Genomic DNA, 18,601 nt, shown 5'->3' on the forward strand with positions numbered 1-18,601 from the left:
GTGTCACAGTGAAAGGGCCGGACGGTCGAACTCTCTCTGTTGTCCAAACATCGTTCCAGGTGAGGCGACACTTCACCTGTGAATCTTCCGGGGTCGCCTGTTGTGTCCGCTGCTCCTGATGCGGCCGCCTCTACACTGGTGACACCGGCTCCTCCGCAGTTGTGGCACATGCAACTCGTTCATTATCTGATCCAGAAACACGTTATGCCCAGATTGAAAAAGAATTGCTACCTCCTCCTGTGAGATATAAATGTCCTCACAGTGGGTTCGGATCAGCTGGCATATCTGGAGTTTGCAAAGGGAAAGGGAATAGGGAAGGGGCTGAGGAGAGAGAGTTTTAATCAGCAAACCATCGTCCGGGATGGAGGGGTACAGCAGCTGTCTGATAGATCGTTCTACAGTGATTGTATTTTTAAATAATCTCACAGATGGTGACTGAGGAAGAGGCTTGTTGAGGGAGGATACCCGGAGGTGAGCAGGTCAGACACGGTATCAGGAGAGTGACAGTGATGTGATTTTCTGTGTCACGGGTACAGACAGTCGTCTCCAGTGAGGAGTTTGTGTGGAGATGCAGCTTCCCTGGAGGTGGAGGAAAGAGGACACACCAATAGGTGGAACCAGCTGTGGGAAGACACGGTTTGTCAGGTCTGACGACGAGCTGAATGTACCATAACCTTCAGACTGAATCAGAAAACCATTTTGAGGGTATTTGAAATGTCAGAAGCAGGGGAGATGTGATCCCATGTCTCCATCAGACCCTCAGTGAGATTGTTCCAGTTATAACGTGCAGGGATGAAAGCACAGTGTTTGGAGTCTGATTTAATCACTGATTCTGACACAGTGAGAGGGTTAGTTTTGCTGTAAGGCAGCGACATTAATGGAAGAAGACACAGAAACGATCAATTGCCAGTTGTTTAGCAAAAGTGATCAATCTTTACGTTACCTTGACAGAAACAGATACTCCCAGTGGTGACAAAGGGGTTCAGTCTGGTTTACTTCAGGTTGGAGTGGGGTGTGGAGTTTTGAAATCAATGCCTTGCATCGTTAATTTAGCATGTCCGGAGTGGTGGATCACACAGAAGGGAAACAGACCTTTGGCCGGCCATACCTGTTCTGAGCATCCACTCACTGTCTACACTGGTCCCATTTATCAGCACTTGGTTCACAGCCGACTGTATCTCGGCAGTTTCAATGCTCATCCTCTTCGTAAATGTTGTGAAGGGACCTGCCTCCACCACCACCTCGGGCAGTGAGTTCCAGATTTCAGCTACCCTCTGAGTGAGACATCTCTTACTCAGATCCCTCTAAACCTCTTCATCCTCTGCTTTAATCCATGCCCTCTGATCGGTGACACCTCTGTCCCAGGATCGGGGCCGATATGGGCATCAGTGAGGCCTTTGATAAGGTTCACATGGTAAGTTGCTGTGGAAAGTCAGATCACACGGGATCCAGGGAGAGCTGGCTCACTGGATGCACAGCTGTCTTGATGGCAGGAAGCAGAGAGTGATGGTGGGAGGCTGTTTATTGGACTCAAGACCCGGGCCTAGTGAGGTTCCCCAGGGTTACACCCCATTGCTCTCATTATTCATTGATATTTAATTATATTTGCATTTGCACAGTTCGTTGAATTCTATGCTCCACTTGATCTTTCATTGATCCTGTTACTATTCTATAGATTTGCTAAGTGTTCCTGTAGGAAAAACAATCTCAGGGTTGTATGTAGAGACATATACATACTCTGATAACAACATTTACTTTGAACATCAACCATTATTGTCATCTGGATCAATAATTTGGTTAAGAATGTACAGGATATGTAGAGTAGGTTTGCAGCAAGTTCAATTACATTTTTCTGAAAGATATTAAGTATAATCTCTTCACTCTGTTTCCCTCTCTGCACTCGAACACCCCCTCCCCTTACTGTCTTCCCTCTCTGCCCCGTCCTCCCTCTCACCCTGACATTGGACATACGTTCAGGGTGGAAGTGAATTATTTTAGGGGAATCTGAAGGGGAATTCTTCACTCGGAGGTTGGTGAGAGTGTGGAATGAGCTGCCAGTGGAAGTGGAGGATGTGGGTTTGATTTAGACACTAAAGAGGAATTTGGGTGAGGACGTGGATGGGAGGTGTATGGAGGCTCTGGTGCAGGTAGTTGGAACCAGGCAGTAACAACTAAAACAGGTCAGCATGCACTAGAAGAGCCTGTTTCAGTACTGCTGCTCTCTGTGACTCGAATAATATTCTCATTTGTAATTTCCACAGTCAGTACTTTGCTACTTATGAGTGAACCCAGAAATTTACTCAAACAAGAACTGAAAGACTGTTGGCTGGCTACAGAAAGTGTTTACAGGCTGTAATACTTGCCAAAGGGGGTGCTGCTCAGTAATGACCATGCAGGGTGCCCAAACTTTTGCTTCGGGCCCTTTTCCGTTTTTGTTATTTTGAAATTTTAAAAGATGGAAATAAAAATGTAATCTTGCTTAAAATATATTTTAAAAAGTGTCATCTTTAACTTTATGCCTTTTGTAATCAGGTCATCGTTTACTCGCTTAGCTATTCAAAGTAACAGAAATTTTGAACAGGGCTGCCTAAACTTTTGCATGCCACTGTGTATATATCCTGTGCCTTCCAAAAATTCCAGACATTGCTGCTCTGTTTTCATCCCGGCCCATGTATTTTTTGATCAATTTTGACCAATTTTTCTCTCGTGCCTCTCTAATTCTCTTTATTCCACCTGACTTTAGCTTCTCCTTCTCTAATGTCGGGGTGAATTTGATCACATTAAGATCACTTACCCCCAAAGGTTCTTTGGACTTAAGTGACCTAATTAATTCCGGTTTATTACAACACCCAATCCAGAATAGCTGACCCCCAAGTGGGCTCAACCACGAGCTGCTCTAAAAAAGCATCTTGTAGGCATTCAAGGAATTCCTCCTCTTGAGACCAACACCATCCTGATTTTCCTCATCACCTGCATGACAATCCCCATGACTACTGTAACATTGCCCTCTTGGCCCGCATTTTCTATCTCCCATTGTAATTTGAGGACCACATACTTCCTACTGTCTGGGGGTCTCTGTACAATTCTCAGCAGGGATTCTTTTTTACATTTGCTGTTCCTTAATTCTACCCACAGATTTTACACCTTCCAACCCTATGCCACTTGTTTCTAATGATTTTATTTAATATTTTACCGACAGAGCCACACAACCCCACTACCAGCTTGTTCTTTCAAGAAACATATAAGTATCTGGGAAACAAGAGGACCTGCAGATGCTAGAAATCTAGAGAGCTACACACAAAGTGCTGGAGGAGCTCAGCATGTCAGGCAGCATCTATGGATGGGAATCAACATTTCAGGCCAAGCCCTTCACCGGGACTCTTGATACCCACGTATCTGGAATATCAACAAGTGAAGAAAATAGAAAGTAGAGCAAAATAGGGAAAACCTTTGACAAAATTCAGTCCAAGGCTTTAAAAAAACTACCAAATAGAGCTCAGTAATTAACAAATACAACACAGGCAATAAACACTTTCATCAATACTGACATCGACATTTTTTTAAAATAAAAATATCTTGGTCCCATTTCAATCAGTAAAATTTAGAAAGATAAACAAGAACTTAAGAAAGCTTTAGAAAAGACTATTTACACTCAAACCCACTGAGATTAACACTACCTTGGACAGATGGAGGAAGAGAAATAACACACATGAAATAAAAAGAAATCACACAACAGTCAGATAAAACTTCTAGGTATATATATTTTCATCAAAAATGAACTGGATTCAGCACTCCATGTGTGTATATGCAATTGTGATAAGAAATACAGACCGGAAATCTTAAATGAGAGGCCAATTCAGAAAAATTAATCATCACTATGGAAGGAAACATTAATCAGTTGAACGAGTATGACCCTCCATGGGAGACATCCCAACGATCTGAGCAGATGAGATGGTGACAAGATTATATGTTAATCAATACATTATTTCAGATAGGACAATCCATAATAACCATCTGGATACAATATTACAAGATAAACAAGCAGGAACAACTCCCTTAATAGATAAAGCATTTCCCAACACACACATGTTCCTCGACCAGTGGAGCACTTCACCACAGGTATTGATTGTGTCATCAGTCAAACAAAAGATTTTCTCTGTCAATCAGCTTTAAAAAGTTTCTACTCTGACATTGCCAAGCCCCACTTCTGATTTCCTTCTCCTCGACTTCTTCACTCTGCAGAAAACTCAAAGGAAACCTCTTCACCACAGAGTGGTGTCTGTTTGGAATCCGTCACCACTGGATGATGGATCCAGTGGTGGATCTCACCACCCAGGGAGAGCGAGAGATGAACAACAGGGGAGGATTTAAAAGGACTGTCGTGGAACTGAATCACTGGCAGGGTCCAGCTGGCGTGAGTTGATTCTCTACTGTACACTAGGTGTGTTATAAATTCAGTAAGTACCAGAGACAGAGTTTAAAATAGAACTGATGTATTTGTCTCAGAGCCAGAATATTAAACTCCAGTCCCATTAAAGGTGAATGTGCAGCAGAAGAAACTCCTCCCATGCCCAGTGACCAGGGTGCAGAACTGGGTGTGGTGAGCAGCAGCAATAATTGCAGATTTCAGCACCGACAATCACTCTCGAAATTGCATTCAGCAATGGGGATGGACAAATATCCAGCATGCAGCTCATTGAAACTTTCTCCCCAGTGTGAACCCGGTAGTGTGTCACAAGTCTTACATGCTGTAATGTTTCACTGCTGATGTAACGACTTCTCAGTAATGTTTCCCAGCTGAGGTAATGGTTTCTCAGTAGCAGCAATGTTTAGGCTATGACTAGAGATAACAGTGTTTTGGAGTGTGGGGCTGTCCAATGACAGAAATGTCCTTTCTTGTGAGTCTGGAAGAGTGATTTTCATGATCTTTTGCCAGGAAGAGATGAGAAAATGCAAATGGAGAGAGTGGGCCCTTTTTCTTTTTTTTATTTGTTTTCTTTACTAACCCTCTGGTCAAAGTAAGAATTACAAAGCTCAATTGTTTAATCACATATTGTTTACTGTTATTTCAGGGTACTGAATTGTAGCAGGGGACACATCACACAGCATCCATCCAAACGAGATTTCTTAAGTTTAGCCAGGCTGGGGTCTATCACCCTTTATATTAAGCTGCTAGCTGAAGTGAGAGTTACGCAAGGTTAATTCACTGAGTGAATCGCTTCTCACATTCACAGCAAGTGAACGGAATCTCCCCAGTGTCAACAGTGATACACATTTGGTGGATTTGGCTCAGAGAATTTTTTCCCAAAGTCTGAGCATGAAATCGGCCTCTACCCAGTGTGAGCTCGCTGGTGTCTCTGTAGTTGAGATGTCCGAGTGAATCCCTTCCCACAGTCTGAGCAGGTAAACGGCCTCTCTCCAGTGTGAACTCTCTGATGTACCTTCAGTTGAGATGACGAAGTGAATCCCTTCCCACAGTCTGAGCAGGTGAATGGCCTCTCCCCAGTGTGAACTCTCTGATGTACCTTCAGATGAGATGACATAGTGAATCCCTTCCCACAGTCTGTGCAGGAGAACGGCCTCTCCCCAGTGTGAAATCGCTGATGTATCTTCAGTTGAGATGACGAAATGAAACCCTTCCCACAGACTGAGCAGGTGAACGGCCCTTTCCCTGTATGGGCTGACTGGTGTGACAGCAGGTGAGATAACCGATTGAATCCCTTCCCACAGTCTGAGCAGGTGAACCGCCACTTCCCAGTGTGAACTGACTGGTGTCTCTGCAGGAAAGATGATTCAGTGAATCCCTTTCCACAGACTGAGCAAGTGAATGGCCACTCCCCAGTATGAACTAACTGGTGTCTCAGTAGGTGAGGTGACAAAGTGAATCCCTTCCCACAGACTGTGCAGGTGAACGGCCTCTCCCCAGTATGGACTCGCTGATGTACCTTCAGTTGAGATGAGCAAGTGAATCCCTTCCCACAGTCTGAGCAAGTGAACGGCCGCTCCCCAGTGTGAACTCGCTGATGTAACTTCAGTAGACATGACTGAGTGAATCCCTTCTCACAGTCCGAGCAGGTGAATGGCCTTTCTCCAGTGTGAACTCGCTGATGTACCTTCAGTTTATATGACCGAGTGAACCCCCTCCCACAGTCCGAGCAGGTGAGCAGCCACTCCCCACTATGAACTCGCTGGTGAGCCATTAGGGTGGATGATTGAGTAAATCCTTTCCCACACTCTGAGCAGGTGAACGGCCTTTCCCCAGTGTGAACTGACTGGTGTACCAGTAGGTAGGATGACTGAGTGAATCCCTTCCCACAGTCTGAGCAGGTGAACGGCCTCTCTCCAGTGTGAACTCTCTGATGTATCTTCAGTTTAGATGACGAAATGAATCCCTTCCCACAGTCTGAGCAGATGAACGGCCTCTCCCCAGTGTGAACTCGCTGGTGAGCCATTAGGTCAGATGACCGAGTGAATCCCTTCCCACAGTCTGAGCAGGTGAATGGCCTCTCCCCAGTGTGAACTCGCTGGTGAGCCATTAGGTCAGATGACCGAGTGAATCCTTTCCCACAAATTCAGCAGATGACCAGCCTCTGCCCAGTGTGAACTTGCTGAAGTACCTTCAGTTGAAATGACTGAGTGAATCCATTCCCACTGTCTGAGCAGGTGAACTCCCATGTAAAATGAGGGGCATACCAGTCAGTTAGATGATAGAGTGAATCCGTCCCCACTGTCTGAGCAGGAAGGATGATCGTGTGAATCCCTTGCTGCACTTCTTAAATATCTGGACAAAGACAGCAAAACTGGCGTGTTGTGTTTGAGATTCCCGTAGACAAATTCCTTGTCATTTTTAACCTGTAAAAAAGATTTACAAAATCCATCAATGGGTGTAGGACAACATTTCAGATGAGATCACTTGAGTTGTCAAGGTGTGATCTGACATCACACTGTTACAGTGAAGTTCATCCCAAGTTGGAGAGAGAAATCATCTTCTAACTGGGCACAGTGCTGGTATCTGGAATGACCATCAAACTCTCTGATGCTCCTCCTGTCTCTATAAGAATGGGGCATTTCTGCCATCTCCAATCTGTGACTTGGCTCAGTTGGACTCTCTCCATTGGTATTATTCCCTGTTCCGACTGAGCTGCATGGGCTGCTGGCCCCACAGTAACTGAACACTCTGACGCAAATAGCCTTTGTTAACGTGCAGATGGGAATCTCACACAAATATCCGGAAGCGCATTTCACGCACCCACCACTCTCTGTGTAAAAAAGTACCCCAAAATCCCCTCAGTATCTATTTCCAAGCAGCTTAAAATGATGCCCCCTCATGTTAGCCATTTCTTCCCTGGGAAATTTCAACAACAGAACCATGGAACATTACAGCACAGAAACAGGCCTTTTGGCCCTTCATGGCTGTGCCGAACCATTTTTCTGCCTAGACCCACTGACCTGCACCTGGGCCATATCCCTCCAAACCCATCTCATCCACATACCTGTCCAAGTTTTTCTTAAATGTCAAAAGTGAGTCCGCATTCACCACTTCATCTGGCAGCTGATTCCACACTCCCACCACTCTCTGAGTGAAGAAGCACCCCCTAATATTCCCTTTAAACTTTTCTCTCTTCACCCTTAACCCATGACCTCTGTTTTTTTTCTCCCCTGGCCTCAGTGGAAAAAGCCTGCTTGCATTCACTCTATCTATACCCATCATAATTTTATACACCTCTATCAAATCACCCCTCATTCTCCTTCATTCCAAGGAATAAAGTCCTAACCCATTCAACCTTTCTCTGTAACTCAGTTTCTCAAGTCCCAGCAACATCCTTGTAAACCTTCTCTGCACACTTTCAAACTTATTAATATCCTTCCTGTAATTAGGTGACCAAAACTGCACAGAATACTCCAAATTCAGTCTTACCAATGTCTAATACAACTTCATACCAAGGAGATGGTGGTGGACTTTAGAAGATCTAGACCTCATATGGAGCCAGTGATCATTAATGGAGAATGTGTGGAGCAGGTTAAGACCTACAAGTATCTGGGAGTACAGTTAGATGAGAAGCTAGACTGGACTGCCAACACAGATGCCTTGTGCAGGAAGGCACAGAGTCGACTGTACTTCCTTAGAAGGTTGGCGTCATTCAATGTCTGCAGTGAGATGCTGAAGATGTTCTATAGGTCAGTTGTTGAGAGCGCCCTCTTCTTTGTGGTGGCGTGTTGGGGTGGAAGCATTAAGAAGAAGGACGTCTCACGTCTTAATAAGCTGGTAAGGAGGGCGGGCTCTGTCGTGGGCAAAGTACTGGAGAGTTTAACATTGGTAGCTGAGCGAAGGGCGCTGAGTAGGCTACGGTCAATCATGGAAAACCCTGAACATCCTCTACATAGCACCATCCAGAGACAGAGAAGCAGTTTCAGTGACAGGTTACTGTCGATGCAATGCTCCACAGACAGGATGAAGAGGTCAATACTCCCCAATGCCATTAGGCTTTACAATTCAACTGCCAGGACTTAAGAACTTTTTTTTAAAGCTATTATTAATGCTTTTTTTGAGTTAGTGATTTAGAAGCATATCATATTATTACTGAGTTAAGTATTGTATGTAATGAGTTTTTGCTACAACAAGTGTATGGGACATTGGAAAAAATGTTGAATTTCCCCATGGGGATGAATAAAGTATCTATCTATCTATCTATCTATCTATCTATCTATCTATCTATCTATCTATCTATCTATCTTATAAAGGCCAATGTAACAAATATCTGGCTATCCACACGATCAACATCCCTCATTTCATAAACCTAAAAAAGGCTCTAAACATAAACAAGGAAATTAAACATTGCTTTGAGGATTTGTTAGAAGTCTACAAAATTATGAGGATATAGATAGGGTAAATGCAAGCAGCTTTTTCCACTGAGGTTGGGTAGGATGACAACCAGAGGTCATGGGTAAGTGGGGAAGGTGAAAATTTAACAGGAACAGTTGGAAAAGCTCTTTACTGAAATGGTCGTGAGAGTGTGGAATGAGATGCCAGCACAAGTGGTGAATATGAACTCGATTTCTCAATTAAGGGAAGTTTGATAGGTACCTGGATGGTTGGGGTATGGAGGGCGATGGTCCCAGTGCAGGTAGTTGCATTAGACAGCTTAAATCTTTTTTTTGGCATTGACTAGGTGGGCCAAATAGCTTGTTTCTGTACTGAACTTCTCCATTTTTCTGTAACAGAGAAGCTGGCCAAACGTGTTTGGAAGGGAAAAGGTAGGAGTGACAACGGAGCAGTAATGGCTGGAGTTTCTGGGAGTAATTCGGGAGCTGAGTGACAGATACATCACAAAGAAGTGGAAGCATTGGAAAGGCAGGAGGACACAACTGTGGCTGAAATGAGAAGCCAAAGCCAACATAATAGACAAAGAGAGGACAGACAAAAGAACAAAAAACTATTGGGAAGCTTTTAGGAACCAACAGAAGATGACTAAACAAAAAGTCAGATAAGCTCAGGGCTTGGACTGATGATTAATGAGTCAGTCATTAATGAGTCTTGGTAGCACCCAGCAGTCTGAGACATTTAGAGGAACAAAATATACGAGCTCTCAATATCTCTTGAAACCCAAGTTTCCCTGTACCAGTTACCTTACAACTTTTATTTTGGCAGGCACATACAAACTCTACACCCTCACTTCTGAAGAACTCACACTTACAAGTACTCCTTTGCTAGAAAAACTGCCAGTCCCAATCCACACTTGTTAGATCTTTCTGATACCATCAAAATTGACCTTTCTCCAATTTAGAATCTCAACCCATGGTCCAGCCCTCTCTTTTTCCATATCTACTTGGAACCTTATTTCATTACAATCGCTAGATACAAAGTGTTCCCATACACTAATTTCTGTCACTAATGCTGGATCATTTCCTAACAGCTTATTGCACACCTCTTGTCGGGAATACTACATCCTGATTAAGGGCACATTTGACAAACTCTACCCCATTTAGTCCTTTTACAGTATGGGAGTTCCATTCAATATATAAAAAGTTAAAATCGCTTACTATATCAACCTTTGTTTCTTAGCATAGTCTGCGATCTCTACAAAGTTTGTTTCTCTAAATCTCTCAGAGTGTTGGGAGCAACAAAGTCCCAATAATGGCTACAATATCATAATTCCCTGTCCTGAGCTCATCGGGCTTTCCTACGATGCTTCTTGCATTGTGATATACACAGCTCAGCACATTCATCGCACCAGGCTCAACCATTTGATTGCTGACTCTGTCTGAGGTGTGAACAACGTCTGTCTGGGTGTCAAGAAAGCAACCTCTTCCTCAATGTCACAAAGACAAGGGAACTGGTTGTGGATTACAGAAGGAATGGAGACAGGCTAACCCCTATTGACATCAATGGATCTGGGGTTGAGAGAGTGGACAGCTTCAAGTTCCTCGGCATAAACATCACTGAGGATCTCATGTGGTCTGTACATACCGGCTGTGTGGGACATGGCCGTGCGGCTCTTTCACCTCAAACGGTTGAAGAAGTTTGGGATGGGGCCCCAAATCCTAAGAACTTTCTACAGGGACACAATTGAGAGCATTCTGTCTGGCTGCATCTCTGCCTGGTATGGGACTCTGCAGAGTGGTGCGGACAGCCCGGCGTATCTGTAGTTGTGAACTTCCCATTGTTCAGGACATTTACAGAGACAGGTGCATAAAAAGTCCCAAAGGATCATTGTGGACCCAAGTCACCCCAACCACAAACTGCTCCGGCTGCTACCTTCCAGGAAATGGTACCGCAGCATAAAAGCTGGACCAACAGGCTCCTGGACTGCTCCTTCCACCAGGGCAACAGACTGATTAATTTATGCTGATACAATTGTGTTTCTGTCATAATGACTGTCCTATGTATAAACTATTTATTGTAAATTACACATTGCACATTTAGATGAAGAAGTAATATGAAGATTTCTGCTCCTCATGTATATAAATGATATAAGTCAATTCATTTCACCAACTTCACTATCTGTTCTGGCATTCTGACTCCAATTCCCCCCTGCAAATTTAGTTTCACGACACACCCTCCCCACCACACACTAGCAATAGCAAGCCTTACCACCAGGATATTAGATCTCTGCTAGTTTTAATCCCCAAACTAACAAATCCCCTATCAACCATTTGACATTCCTCTGCCAGGTAATCCCCCCCAACAGTTTCTAAAGTGGTCTACCTGTTAGATAGATAGATAGATAGATAGATACTTTATTCATCCCCATGGGGAAATTCCACATTTTTTCCAATGTCCCAAACACTTGTTGTAGCAAAAAAAAAAAAAAAAAACTAATTACATACATACTTCACTCAGTAATAATATGATATGCATCTAAATCACTACTCAAAAAGCATAATAAAAAGTTCTTAATTCCTGGCAGTTGAATTGTAAAGCCTAATGGCATTGGGGAGTATTGACCTCTTCATCCTGTCTGAGGAGCATTGCATCGATAGTAACCTGTCGCTGAAACTGCTTCTCTGTCTCTGGATGGTGCTATGTAGAGGATGTTCAGGGTTTTCCATAATTGACCGTAGCCTACTCAGCGCCCTTCGCTCAGCTACCGATGTTAAACTCTCCAGTACTTTGCCCACGACAGAGCCCGCCTTCTTAACCAGCTTATTAAGACGTGAGGCGTCCTTCTTCTTAATACTTCCTCCCCAACACGCCACCACAAAGAAGAGGGCGCTCTCAACAACTGACCTATAGAACATCTTCAGCATCTCACTGCAGACATTGAATGACGCCAACCTTCTAAGGAAGGTTGTTGTATGAGATGGCCCCAAGCGTACTCTGCGATGGATATTTAACCTCATTCCCCTTCCTGACTCTCACCTAGTTTAATGTGTCCTACACCTTGGGTGTAACTCACCTCCCTTGATGTCATATCTGTCACCCCCTCTGACTCCCAGATGATCCAGAATTCATCCATTTCCAGCTCCTTAAAGTGCAGGGTTACAGGCTGCAGCTGGATGAACATCTTGTAGATGAGGGTATCAGGGACACTGGAGGTCTCCCCTCCTTCTCACCAATGTCCCGCCTAATTTGTAATGACCGGTGTGCCGAAACACCTTGTGCTGTGCAATTTTTACCCACTGACAACAACATGCGCACACTGAATTTTAAATAGGGAGTTATTTCTTTTAACAGCTGGCAAATCACTGTCGATAAGAACTTTGATCTCCCCTGGGTTTGATCGAGTTCATCTGCACACTCACACAAACTATGTAGCAGGCCTGTTGCTGGTTATAAAGGATTTTCTCAATGGAGCTTTTGCACACCGTCCATATGTGATTTGCTTGCTAATGGTGCTTTAAAAAGTCAGATTTCCAAATATCACTCCACTTCTTCCCACTTGCAAATTCTCCAGCAACTTTTGCATCGCCACAATACACACATCAGTTTCCGTATTGTACATAAATATTCCCCCTGAACACTCCCCCGGGTGACTGATGGTGATGAACTCAGTGATGGCAACGCCAATGAATATGAAGGGAAGGGCAGTAGTCTGTCTCACTGGAGTCTGGCACATTTGTGATGTGAAAGCTACTTGTTGCCCAGGACAAAGGTGCTGATGTCATTATGTACCCAGAGAGAATGGGACAAAACATGTTCTCACCGGTAGAAAAGTGCAGAACGAGAGGAGGTAGCTCAAGCAACACACACAATGCTGGAGGAACTCAGCAGGCCAGGCAGCATCTATGGAAAAGAGTACTAATGCTGAGTTCCTCCGGCATTCTGTGTGTGTCGCTTGGATTTCCAGCATCTGCAGATTTTCTCGTTAGTGATTGGAGATAGAACAAAGGTGATTTTCTCAACTGGTGATGTAAAAGATATTGTTCCCTTTCTCCAAGTTCCTAATCCTTGCATTTAGATAGCTGGAGCTCAGCTCTGTCCGAGAGATCCATCGGTTCCCATTCCCTCATCTGCCGGAAGCTCCCCGGGGCCCGTGTACGGATCGTTGGGCTGAGAGCGAGGGAAGAGAGCAGGACTGTCCCAGGATTGCGGGCTACGATGTCCGGACTTCACAGCAAATGTCTCTCTGTGGGTGTTTAAGATAGCAGCCCGGAAAATCATTCTTACCTTTATCGATCTTCCTGAGGCCCTTTGTGTACGGCGCGCATGCGTGCTATTCGGTGACGTCATCGACCTTGGTGCTGCGTATTTGATCGTTGCTTCGGAGGGAGCGAAATTTTAAACGAAGGCGTTTATGGGTATTCGCGGTGCCATTAAAAGTTCTTGCAAGCACAGGTTTCATGTCCACACAGAGTTTTTTCTGTGTAGAAAACTCAGCAGTTGTTTTAACGTAGAAAGCGTCTCCCAAAAACAATATACTCAATATTAACAGGCATACTATTTATCTAATGCTTCTCGTACAACCCTCTTACAAATGCAGATATAAAGCACAAGAGATTCTGCAGTTGCTAGAAATACAGACACACACACACACACACACACACACACACACACACACACACACACACACACACACACACACACACACACACACACACACACACACACACACACACACACACACACACAGAAAACGCTGGAGGAACTGTGCAGTTCCGGTAGCAACTAAGCAGAGGAGTACACAGTCTAGGCATGCTAAAGGGGCTCGGCCTAAACGTTGTCTATTTATTCCTCTCCATAATTGCTGCCTGATCTGTTGATTTCCTCCAGTATTTTGCAGAAATTAACCACCTTTTTTCTCAATGAAGCAGTTTCCAAATCTGTCTGATCTTTCATTTGTAGCCGCATTCTGTCATCACAGGGAGAGTGAGAGGGGAACGGCAGGGGCAGATTTTGATATACTGATATGGAAAAGAAACATGGGCAGAAACCAGATGGGCCGAATGGCCTCTCTAGCGTACATTGTGAGTGCGGTAGAGACAGTAAGTACCTGAGACACGGGATCTGATACAGAAGTGATTTATCTTTCACAGATCCACAATATTAAACACCAGTCTAGTTTAAGGCTAACATCAGCAGAACAGTCTCCTCCAATGCTCAGTGACCAGGGTTCAGTCCTGGGTGCGATGAGCAGTCGCAAGAACTGCAGATTCTGACAGTAACAGTCCCTCATGAACCTGCAGCTGCCTTCAGTCACCGTGATGGTTAAACATTTAACACGGAGCTGATTTGAACTTCCTCCCTGATGTGAATTTGCTGGTGTTGCAGCAGCTGGGATGATTGAGTAAAACTCTTTGCTCACTCCGGACAGAAATGTGGCCTCTATTTATTGTGAACTCACCGGAGCATCGCAAGGTGGGTTAACTGAATGAGTCTCTTCGCACACACGGAGCAGGTGAACGGCCGCTTCCCAGAGCGAAGCTGTTGGTGTATCTGCGATAGCAGACGGAATCCCTTCCAAAATGAGAGCCAGTGAATGACATCTCACTGCTATAACGTCAGGGCGGTGTATCCAATCATGTCACGGACATGGACACGTGTTCAGGCTCTCCTTGTAGCGAGTGGGGCGCTGTCTTCTCCAGCATCTCCGCCTCCACATTCAAGGATCGGCGGCATTCAAGCGCTGGTGAACTGACAGATACAGCGGAACTAACGAGCAATCACAAAGCAACTAACGTGTTTGTGATTCCCATACTCAAATCCTTTGACTTTTCAAAACTGTTAAAAGTTTACAAACCACGTCAGTGGGTGAAGGACAACATTTCCACTCAGATAATTTTATTTAGTTTCTATGGTGCCTTCTGAGAAAAACACTGTCACAACTCAAAACAATTTGGGGGGACAAGACTTCATCTTCTAACTGGCCACAGTTCCGGAATCAGGCACAATATCAAACTCTCTGCTTCCCTCTCTGTGTATCAAAATGGATCACTCCTCCCCTTCATCAGTCTGTGACTTGGCTCAGTTTGTCTGTCTCCTTCGCATTCTGAGCATGCGCCACACACCTACTGAGATCACATTTTATTCACACTGCTGTGACTAGAGACTTTCTGATTATTATGTCCCTCCTGGCATTTGACGGTGGTAAATTCAGAGGCAGCAATGGTATTGACCCTCAGGAGTAGGTGATTAGGCTTTTTCGTTGGAGATGATGAACTGCCGGTAGTGTGAGGCTGGATGAGTGGGTCGTTTTCAGACTGGAAGGAGGTAGCGTTTGGAGTACCCCAGAGATCAGTCCCTGACACCAGTTGTTCACAGTTTAATGTCCTGGCGGAGGCAGCGAGATGTGAGATGTCCCAGTCTGCTGGTGACGCAGAAAGAGTGGAGTTGGGGGAGGGGAGGCTATTCACTTGCAATTTCGTAGCTTTCCAATCAGTACATAGAGCAACTGTGGGGCTGCAGTGGCGGGTTCCAATCTGCTAATTATATTTGCTGACGACACTACACTGACTGGCCTAATCTCAGATAATAACGAGGCAGCCTACAGAGAAGAAGTCATCACCCCGATACGGTGGTGTCAAGAAAACAACCTCTCCCTCATTGTAACGAAAACAAAGGAGCTGGTTGTGGATTATAGGAGGAATGGAGACAGGGAGCACATTCAACATTTCCAAGTCTGTTATTGACACAAAATGCACTTTTTAATAGTGATCATGACACAATGTATTTTATATATTGTTAATGACATAAAACATATTTGTAGATTGTTACTGATAGAGAATCATATAACTTGTGTTCCGTGTGTTATCTGAATGTACTTGCCTGTGATGCTGCCACAAGTCAGTGTTTCTCTGTACCTGTACCTTCCCGTACTTGTGCACTTGGCAATAAATTCAACCGGACCTGAGAAATCTCAGTGAGATTTGATTAGTGATGATCATCTTGGCAGCTCGGTATGTCGAATGTATGAGACAGTACACTGTTAAATGCAAAACCCTGAACAGTGTCGATGATCAGAGGGATCTTAGACTCCAAGTTCATCGCTCCCTGAAAGAGACTGCACAGATTGATCGGGTGGTTAAGAAGGCAAATGACATGGTTGTCTTTATCAGTTGAAGCATTGAGTTCAAAAGTCGGGAAGTTGTGTTGCGGCTGTTACGAGTCCGCGGTCCTACTGAGACTGTTTCTTTAAGAGCGGCGGCGTGAGGAGGCGGGGCTATGACGTGAATGACAGGCTGACAGTGGACTGAACCATAAGAGAGAGACAGCGATCTGCAGACCGGGGGGGGGGAGGGGGGAGAGGGAGGGAGGGAGAGAGAGAGAGAGAGAGAGAGAGAGAGAGAGAGAGAGAGAGAGAGAGAGAGAGAGAGAGAGAGAGAGAGAGAGAGAGAGAGAGAGAGAGAGAGAGAGAGAGAGAGACTGGAAAAGCTGATATCTTCAGTTAGTCGCAGCTGAGGATCGGAACTCTCCGCTGCCCACAAGAGTGGGTTGATCATCGGTACACGGAACCACAACGAATGTGTGTGGCTGTCACTCCGTATAATCTTTGGTTTTGGAATATCTTGTATTAACCCTTCCCTGGGTATGTTGTGTGGTAACCCCTGGAAGACGGTATTCCTGTGACAGGTCACTTTTGCTGATAATTCGTATGTGAACGATTCAATGGATAAGAATTTCGTCGACGGTTATTGTGAAGTAACGGCCTTTTCTCTCCGTTTCACCCTGGATTACAAATATCTCTCTCCCATCATTTATTCCGTGTGTTACTGAACTTTCCTAATTTACCATCTCAAGACTCTAAGCTTTCATTCCTCAGGCTCGATAGTCTGGGAGTTATATTTACTCATATATACACTGAACACTGTTAACTTTCCTTTATTTCGTTTTTACTATATTATAAGAAGACACTAATAAAGAGAGTGGTTTTAACATCAAAACCAGACTCCAGTGTGAACTCCATTGCTGCTGGTTCGTTTCTAAAACGTTTCAGTTCGTAACACAGTTTTATAAAACTAGTTAGACCACATTTGCTGCACAAATCACTCTCTCACCTAGATGGGGTCAGTTGTGCTGTGAGGATTACATTCCTTGACTTCTCTAGATAGATAGATAGATAGATAGATAGATAGATAGATAGATAGATAGATAGATAGATAGATAGATAGATAGATAGATAGATAGATAGATAGATAGATAGATAGATAGATAGATAGATAGATACTTTATTCATCCCCATTGGGAAATTCAACATTTTTTCCAATGTCCCATACACTTGTTGTATCAAAACTAATTACATACAATACTTAACTCAGTAACAATATGATATTCATCTAAATCACTTTCTCAAAAAGCATTAATAATAGTTTTTAAAAAACGTTCTTAAGTCCTGGCGGTTGAATTGTAAAGCCTAATGGCATTGGGGAGTATTGACCTCTTCATCCTGTCTGAGGAGCATTGCATTGATAGTAACCTGCCGCTGAAACTGCTTCTCTGTCTCTGGATGGTGCTATGTAGAGGATGTTCAGAGTTTTCCATAATTGACCGTAGCCTACTCAGCGCCCTTCGCTCAGCTACCGATGTTAAACTCTCCAGTACTTTGCCCACGACAGAGCCCGCCTTCCTTACCAGCTTATTAAGACGTGAGGCGTCCCTCTTCTTAATGCTTCCTCCCCAACACGCCACCACAAAGAAGAGGGCGCTCTCTACAACTGACCTATAGAACATCTTCAGCATCTCACTACAGACATTGAATGACGCCAACCTTCTAAGGAAGTACAGTCGACTCTGTGCCTTCCTGCACAAGGCATCTGTGTTGGCAGTCCAGTCTAGCTTCTCGTCTAACTGTACTCCCAGATACTTGTAGGTCTTAATCTGCTCCACACATTCTCCATTAATGATCACTGACTCCATATGAGGCCTAGATCTCCTAAAGTCCACCACCATCTCCTTGGTCTTGGTGATATTGAGACGCAGGTAGTTTCAGTTGCACCATATCACAAAGTCCTGTATCAGTTTCCTATACTCCTCCTCCTGTCCATTCCTGACGCACAACACTATGGCCGTGTCATCAGCAAACGTCTGCACATGGCAGGACTCCGAGTTATATTGGAAGTCTGATGTGTACAGGGTGAACAGGACCGGAGAGAGTACGGTTCCCTGCGGCGCTCCTGTGCTGCTGACCACCGTGTCAGACCTACAGTCTCCCAACCGCACATACTGAGGTCTATCTGTCAAGTAGTCCACTATCCAATCCACCATGTGAGAGTCTACTCCCATCTCCGTTAGTTTGTGCCTTAAGATCTTGGGCTGGATGGTGTTAAAGGCACTAGAGAAGTCAAGGAATGTAATCCTCACAGCACAACTGACCCCATCCATCCAGCCCAAGATCCCAAGGCACAAACTAACGGAGATGGGAGTAGACTCTCACATGGTGGATTGGATAGTGGACTACTTGACAGATAGACCTCAGTATGTGCGGTTGGGAGACTGTAGGTCTGACACGGTGGTCAGCAGCACAGGAGCGCCGCAGGGAACCGTACTCTCTCCGGTCCTGTTCACCCTGTACACATCAGACTTCCAATATAACTCGGAGTCCTGCCATGTGCAGAAGTTCGCTGATGACACGGCCATAGTGTTGTGCGTCAGGAATGGACAGGAGGAGGAGTATAGGAAACTGATACAGGACTTTGTGATATGGTGCAACTCAAACTACCTGCGTCT

The 18,601-nt window shown here is 44.6% G+C and overlaps 1 protein-coding gene across 1 annotated transcript in view; it reads right to left on the reverse strand.

Annotated features, from left to right (window-relative positions):
• Nucleotides 1-18,601, reverse strand: part of LOC140723079 (uncharacterized) — a 561,502-nt gene that overhangs the window by 246,686 nt on the left and 296,215 nt on the right. The window lies entirely within an intron of this gene.

Source organism: Hemitrygon akajei, unplaced genomic scaffold, assembly GCF_048418815.1.
Source record: "Hemitrygon akajei unplaced genomic scaffold, sHemAka1.3 Scf000100, whole genome shotgun sequence".
Lineage (NCBI taxonomy): Eukaryota > Metazoa > Chordata > Chondrichthyes > Myliobatiformes > Dasyatidae > Hemitrygon > Hemitrygon akajei.